The sequence below is a fragment of the Hordeum vulgare genome, chromosome 1H, assembly GCF_904849725.1.
Source record: "Hordeum vulgare subsp. vulgare chromosome 1H, MorexV3_pseudomolecules_assembly, whole genome shotgun sequence".
Taxonomy (NCBI): domain Eukaryota; kingdom Viridiplantae; phylum Streptophyta; class Magnoliopsida; order Poales; family Poaceae; genus Hordeum; species Hordeum vulgare.
The window spans coordinates 330,657,733-330,665,665 of NC_058518.1; the positions used below are offsets into that span (position 1 = coordinate 330,657,733).

At 36.9% G+C, this 7,933-nt stretch overlaps 1 pseudogene; it reads left to right on the forward strand.

Moving 5' to 3' along the window:
- Positions 1–4,410: 4,410 nt before the first annotated feature.
- On the forward strand, positions 4,411–5,372 carry LOC123398979 (annotated as a pseudogene).
- The last annotated feature ends 2,561 nt before the right edge of the window (positions 5,373–7,933 follow it).

A 7,933-nucleotide genomic window follows, 5' to 3' on the forward strand; every position in this document is an offset into this window, starting at 1 on the left:
AATGACGGTGTGAGGACATATTGCTTATCTTACTTTGTCTGCATCATGTCATCTTGCTCCAAGGATTACTCCGTTTTTTATGAACTTAATACCATATATGCATGCTGGATAGCGGTCAATTGGTGGAGTAATATTAGTTGATGCAGAATCGTTTCGGTCTATTTCTTTGTGGACATGACGCCTATATGCATGATCATTCCTATGAATAACACCATAAATATGCGCTCTTCTATCAATTGCCCAGTAGTAATTGGTCTACACACCGTATGTTATTCGTTCGACCCAAAGGCCTCGAGTGAAACTACGGCCCCCGAGTCTACTTAATAAAATTTCTAAAACCTAATTACCTTGCTGCATTTATTTATTTATTATATTACTTTTAGTTTTATATATCTATCTCTACTGTAACTAATCCTTTCATGTAATGAGTCCAAGGGGATTGATAACCCTCTTGCACGCATTGGGTGCAAGCGTTTGGTAGTTCTGTGTAAACCTTGGTTCTTAACTGAGGGAAATACGTGATGCTAGCATATTGGTTCTCCCTTCCTCTTTGGGGAAAAAACCAATGCTAGAAGGTTTGGTTTCTACTTTCTTGTTGCTTGTTTGGCTTGAAGGTTGCTATCATGTCTAAATTTGAGAAAGTTATTGTTGAAAGTGCTAGTGAAGATAGTGCTAGTAATTTCAATGAGGAATTTTTTAATTGATTCTTATCGTGATCCTCCAAAAATGCAAGTTACTCATGATGAAACTCACACGTGTCTAAAATCCAAAATCTATCATATGGGCAGCACAAACATTACTCAAAAGCAGGTTATTCAGGAATTCATTTGGTGCTTAGGAGTTATCTGAATCATTAAAGGCTCCATACTTGATAAGAGAAATTGATATGTCGATGCTATTTCCATGCTTATAGTTAAGTTAGAAAACAAATTTGTGCATCTTGAACCTATGTTCCAAAAGATATTTTTAAGACAACTTGGCCTACATAATCCCAAGATTAAGAAAATTGTCACGATCATCCGTATGCATGAATTTGATTATATAGTTCGAGAAGCTAGAGATATATTACCTTTTAATAGAACAAATGCTGAATGTTCTCCCATAGAAGAAATCCTTCATTATAGAGATACTATGCAAATGTTAGAATCTAGTCACTATCAAGGTTTTAGTGAGAATATGAGGAGGAAAGTTCCTCACAAAGAGTTAATGCAAGCCGTGTTGCTTTATACTTGCTATAAATTTGAATGGATTGCTAAGGGAATTAATTTTGTGATTAGTGAGGAATGGCATCAAAATACTGCTAGGGAACTCGTTAATGATGAAATTCATGTCTTATATGAAGACCCCTATGATGATGATGATCCTAGTGATGATATAATTAATGTTAAGATCACCAACAAGAGTCCATTCAAATAGTAGAGACCACCAACTAGAAAGGAAGGATTTTATAGGGGGTATTTATTAAGTAATGTTTTGGAAGATTTAATCCTAAAATACATGAAAAAAGACAACCCTTCAACCAATTCATTATGCCCAGCTAGGGGCGTAAAACAATAGCGCTTGTTGGGAGGTAACCCAATTGTTATCTTACATTTTTTTCTTTTATCTTCTATTTTGTTATGATAAAGTAATTGTTGCTACAATAGTAATTGTGTTTTTTACATTTAGTTTAGTGGTTGTTCCAAGTAAATCCTTTGCGATGATTTGGATGATATCATAATTGATCGTGTGAAAAAACCGAGACTTATGCGTCCAATGCGTAATTTTTCTGATTTTACTGGAAGATATTTTTGATCTGATTTTTTACAAATTATTTGTATACAAATTTCCCAAGTTTTCCTAATTGTTTAGAATTTTTGGAGTTACGTAAGTATGATCTTCGTACAAATCACTACACGTTGTTCTATTTTACATATATTTTGGTTTTTTGCTTGCATTATTTGCTTGTTTTGATGATGCTATGGATTAGAACGGGCGGTATGAGTCATGGAAAAGTTAGAATATAGTACCTATGATGCAATAATTAATTATTAACCAATTTATAATAGCACCTAAATTTTATGATATGTTCATTATACTAATAGATCTCACAAGGTTTTCTGTTGAGTTTTGTATGCTAAAGTCTTTAAGTTTTGCATGAAACAATGATGTATGAAGGAATAAGGAGCGACAAGACACTAATCTTTGGATTCCCAAGGCACCCAAAGATAATTTTCAAGGAATACCCAATTTTCTAAGTTTGGGGATGCCCCGGTGATGTCTACTACACAAATTTATTCTTGTAGACGTTGTTGGGACTCCAAGTGCAGAGTTTTGTAGGACAACAACAAATTTCCCTCAAGTGGATGACCTATGGTTTATCAATCCGTGGGATGTGTAGGATGAAGATGGTCTCTCTCAAACAACCCTGCAATCAAATACAAGAAATCTCTTGTGTCCCAACACACCCAATACAATGGCAAATTATATAGGTGCACTAGTTCGGTGAAGAGATGGTGATACAAGTGTAGTATGGATAGTAGATATAGGTTTTTGTAATCTGAAAATATAAAAACAACAAGGTAGAAAGTGGCAAGCAATGAGAAAGATGGTATATTAATGATTGGAAATAGGTCTTAGGGTTCATACTTTCACTTGTGCAATCTCACAACAATCACTAAAGGCCTCACCGGGGAACAATTAATGGACCTATTGGCCGAATTAGGGATGGCACCCCTTAGCTTGTTAGACAAGCAAGGGGTTGGCAAGGGAGTTGGAGGAGTGATACGTCTCTAATGTATCTATAATTTTTTCTTTTTGCGTGCTATTGTATTATCAATCTTGTATACTTTATATGCAATAATATGCTATTTTATATCATTTTTGGGAACTAAACTATTACCGTACTCCCTACTGCCAATTCATGTTTTTTGTGTGTTTTTGACTTTTGTAGAAAATCAATAGAAAATGGAGTGCAAACACGAAGAAATTTTTTGATGAATTTTTCTAGACCAAAAGAGACCCAGGGAACCTCATGAGAAGACCCGAGGACCCACAAGGTGGCGACGAGCCTCGGGAGACGACTAAGGGTTGGGCATGCCCCTGATCTTGTGGGCCCCTCGTGCCTCCTCCTAACCTAATTCCACCTCCAAAAATTCGCAAATATTCCACAAACAACAAAGAACCACCTCTCGGTCACATCTCAAGACCTTTCTCCATACCCTGTCGAACGAGGAATCCATCACGGAGGCCTTCTACATCAACCTTGCTCCTTCCATGATGCTGTGTGAGTAGTTCACAACACACCTATGTGTCCATATCTAGTATCTCTATGGCTTCTTCTCTATCTGTGATCTTAAATACCATGTTCTCCGCAATTCTCAAGGTGATCTATCCGATGTAATCTTCTTTTACGGTGTGTTTGTGGGTTTATGATCAGATTATTCATTGAATGTAATTGAGTCTTCTCTGAACTATATTATTCATGATTATTATAACCTCAAATTTCTCTGTTATCTATCCATTTGGTTTGGCCAATTAGATTGATTTATCTTGACTGTGAGTGGTGCGTTGTAGTAGTTTCAATCTTGGGTGCTCTATATCCCCATGACAAAATGGGACAAGACACGCATTTTTAATGTTGCTACCAAGGATAAATTGACGGGGTCAGGACATATTGTTTGTCTTACTTTGTCTAAATCAAGTCATCTTGCTACAATGATTACTCCATTTATCATGAACTTAATACCATGGATGCATGCTGGATAGCGGTCGATTGGTTGAGTAATAGTAGTAGATGCATAATCATTTCGGTCTACTTGCTTATGGACGTGTTGCCTATATGAATGATCATTACCGTCAGGGCCGGCTTTGGCCCAGTACGACAGGTGCGACGGCCCGGGGCCCGGCCTAAAGGGGGGCCCATAGTATATATGCAGTATATATATATATTAAATATTTACATAGTAGAGGTGATACCAAAAAAATAGAAATACTCATGTCCAGCAGCCCCAGCGGCCCATCCCAGCAAAGCACCACACCCAGGCTTGGCCACACCCACGTATCCACCAGGAATACCATCAGGCAGTTGCGTACTTGCCCTGGTTCCGTTCCTAAATCTTCTCCTAATTTTTCTCCATCAAAACAAAGCGACAAACCAGCCTGCAGACGAACACGCACGCACAACCAGGAGCTGAGTTTGGAGTTGGGGATCAAATCGGCAAGGCGACGCACGGAGGCACCGCACATCCGCACAGCCGCACCGAAATAGAGCCGGCAAGATCATTACTTAGAAGGTAATTGTCAGATCAATCTCTTCCTAGTTTATGAATTATGAGCGAATATTTTCTGGTGGTATCAAACTCTCAATCTAGAAACCGCAAATCATTAATCTATCATCTGGTATTCGCGTCTCTGACTTGCAGCGTAATCATGTTAATTAAAAAACATCTATCTGGTTGTGAGAAAAGAAAGAACAAGAAGAGAGTAGACAAGTTGATTAAATTTGGCGAAGGCTCTATGGATAAGTTTGTGTTCAAGAAAGATGCTGCTACAAATTCTGAGCAATTATATATTACAAATTGCAAAGAACAACCTGATCATACTGAGAACGTAGTTGAGGACAATCGTGGCGATGAAAATCATGCCAATGTTGATGCCAGTCGGAACACTGAAATTTTAGTGACCATGAGAATCTTGGAAATGCAGATGAGCAGGCGTCTTCTTTTGATATTTATGATCCTAGAACTTGGAACATTCTTCACAATAAATCAAGAGATATTCTCATTGAAAAAGGACCTATAAGGGAATTCCATCTTGAGTTTCCTGCAGATGAAATTGATGGCAGGCATTTTTCATATGATTACTACTCAAGAAAGTTAAGGAATGGTGAGTTCAGTGATCGTAGATGGTTAGTGTACTCTAAACATGTGAATAAAGTCTATTGTTTTTGTTGCAAGTTGTTCAAATCTGGGAAAAGTAGAAGTCTGCTCGCATCCGAAGGATTGAAGGATTGGAGACATCTTAGTGAGAAGCTCAAACTGCATGAGAATAGTGTTGAGCATATCACTAACATGAATACTTGGAATGAAGTAAGGCTGAGGCTAAGTACGAAGGAAACAATTGATAAACATTTGCAACAAGAGATTGCAAGGGAGAAGGAACGATGGAGACTATTTTTAATTAGAATTGTTTCTGCTGTGAAATTTCTTGCTAAACATAGTCTTGCTTTTCGAGGATCGAATGATAAATTATGTCAAGATAACAATGGAAATTTGCTGGGAGTAATTGAAATGATGGAAGAATTTGATCCTGTAATGCAAGAGCATCTTCGGCGATTAAGAATAGTGAAATTCATCATCATTATCTTGGCCATAATATTCAGAATGAGTTGATTTCCCTTCTTGGTCGCACTGTTAAATATTCTCTCTTGAGTATAATTAAAGATGCAAGGTATTTCTCTATCATTTTGGACTATACACCTGCTGTGAGCCATCAAGAACAAATGACTCTAAATGTGAGGTGCGTAAACATGTCAAGTACCACTACAAGAATAGAGGAGTTTTTTTTGGAGTTCTTGAAGGTGGACGATACATCGGGACTTGGACTTTATAATGTGTTAATAGATTCACTTGAATCTATTGGTTTGGATGTTAAAGATGTTCATCGGCAAGGGTATGACAATGGTTCAAACAAGAAGGGAAAACACCAAGGGGTACAAAGTAGATTACTTGAAACTAATCCAAGAGCATTGTTCATGCCATGTGCTTGTCATAGTCTGAATCTTACTCTTAGTGATATGGCAAAATCTTGCAGTAAAGCTATTACTTTCTTTGGTGTTGTGCAAAGAATTTATATATTGTTTTCAAGCTCTACTAAAAGATGGCAGCTCTTGCTTGATTATGTTCCAAAAATGACAGTTAAGTCTTTGTGTAACACTCGGTAGGAGAGCCGAATAAAGAGTGTTCATGCTATCAGATATCAAGCACCTGAGTTAAGAAAAGCATTACTAGAATTGAAGAGAACTTCTACCGATGACGCCAAGACTAAGAGCGATGCAAAATCTTTGGCTACGGCACTTGAGATATTTGAATTTTTACTTGGCATGACATTTTGTTCACTATAAACATGGTGAGTAAGAAGTTGCAGTCTAAATTTGTGTGCATTGATGTTACTCTTAAACAGATTGAAGGTGCCATCTCATATTTTGAGAAGTACAGAAATGAAGGCTTTGCAACTAGTTTCGATATTGCGAGATCTATTGCAATTGACATGGGTGTACAACCTTTACTTCTTGTCAAAAATACGTATTAGCAGAAAAAGACAATTTGATGAGATTAGTGAGAATGACGAAAATAACAAGACTGAAGAAACAGAAGCAAGTGAGCTGGAATCATTTAGAGTCAAATATTTTTTGGTGATGATTGATGTTGCAATTACTTCCCTGACTACTAGATTTGAGGAACTCAAGGCATTTGGCAGAATATTTGGCTTCTTGTTCAACTCGAGAGAATTGAAGTCCTTGGGTGATAATGATCTAAGAAGATGTTGCACTAATTTTGTTAATAAATTCACTCTTGGTAAGTCAGCAGATGTTGATCTAGATGATTTCGTTTCTGAAATAAAAGTATTGCAGATGACATTGCCAAACACATTCATGTCAGCAGATCAGATATTTGAGTTTGTTAGAGATGCGGATTGTTATACAAATGTCTCAATTGCTTATCGTATCCTTTTGACCGTACCCGTGACTGTTGCATCAGCTGAAAGGAGTTTCTCAAAACTAAAGGTACTGAAAAATTATTTGAGGTCAACAATGTCCCAAGAAAGACTGAATGGTTTGGCCATGTGTTGCACTGAGAAGAATATGCTAGATAGTATAACCTTGACACTATCATTGATGATTTTGCGTCAAAAAATGCACGAAAGTCTCGTTTCTCATGATTATTGGAGGTTAGCATGCTACTCCTATATTTTTTTTGCCGTCTGTAACTTTCATGATACTTGGTTTGCAAGAAAGGCTGGGAAAATAGCATTTTTTTATTTTAGTAAAAAATGATTACTTTTATGAATTTATAGCAATTATAGATGTTTATGTATCGAATAAGATTTTTTTTATTGGGGCCCATTGTGAAGTTCGCACCGGGGCCTTTGAAATCACAGAGCCGGCCGTGATTACCGTGAATAACATCATAACTATGCGCTCTTCTAGCCATTGCCCAACAGTAATTGGTCTACCCACCGTATGCTATTCGTTCGACAGAGAGGCCTCTAGTGAAACTATGGACCCCAGGTCTGCTTAATAAAATTTCTCAAAAACTAATTACCTTGATGTCTTTATTTACTTTTTTTGTTTTAGTTTTATATATCTATCTCTATCAGAATTAATCATTTCAAGTAACGAGTCCAAGGGGATTGACAACCCTCTTGCACGCATTGGGTGCAAGTGTTCGGTTTTCTGTGTGTAAACCTTGGTTATCAACTGAGGTAAATACTTGTCGCTAATATATTTCTTCTCCCTTCCTCTACGAGGAAAAACCCAATGCAGCTCACAAGTAGCAGGAATAATTTATGGCGCCATTGCGAGTGAGACATCATCAAATTCTCATGAGTTTCCTTCACACAAATTACCAATCACTTTTTCTAATTTTACTTGCATTTATTTGCTAGTAACAAAAAAATCAAACACACAAAATTATTTCTACTTTCTTGTTGCTTGTTTTTCTTGAAAGTTGCTATCATATCTGAATTTGAGAAAGTTATTGTAGAAAGTGCTACTCAAGTTAGTGCTAGTAATTTTGATGAGGAATTTTTTTATTGATTCTAATCATGATCCTCCAATAATGCAAGTTATTCATGATGAAACTCACATGTTTCTCAAATCTAAAATATATCATGTGGGTAGCAGGAATATTATTCAAAAGCACGTTATTCAGGAATTCTTTGGGTGGTGAGG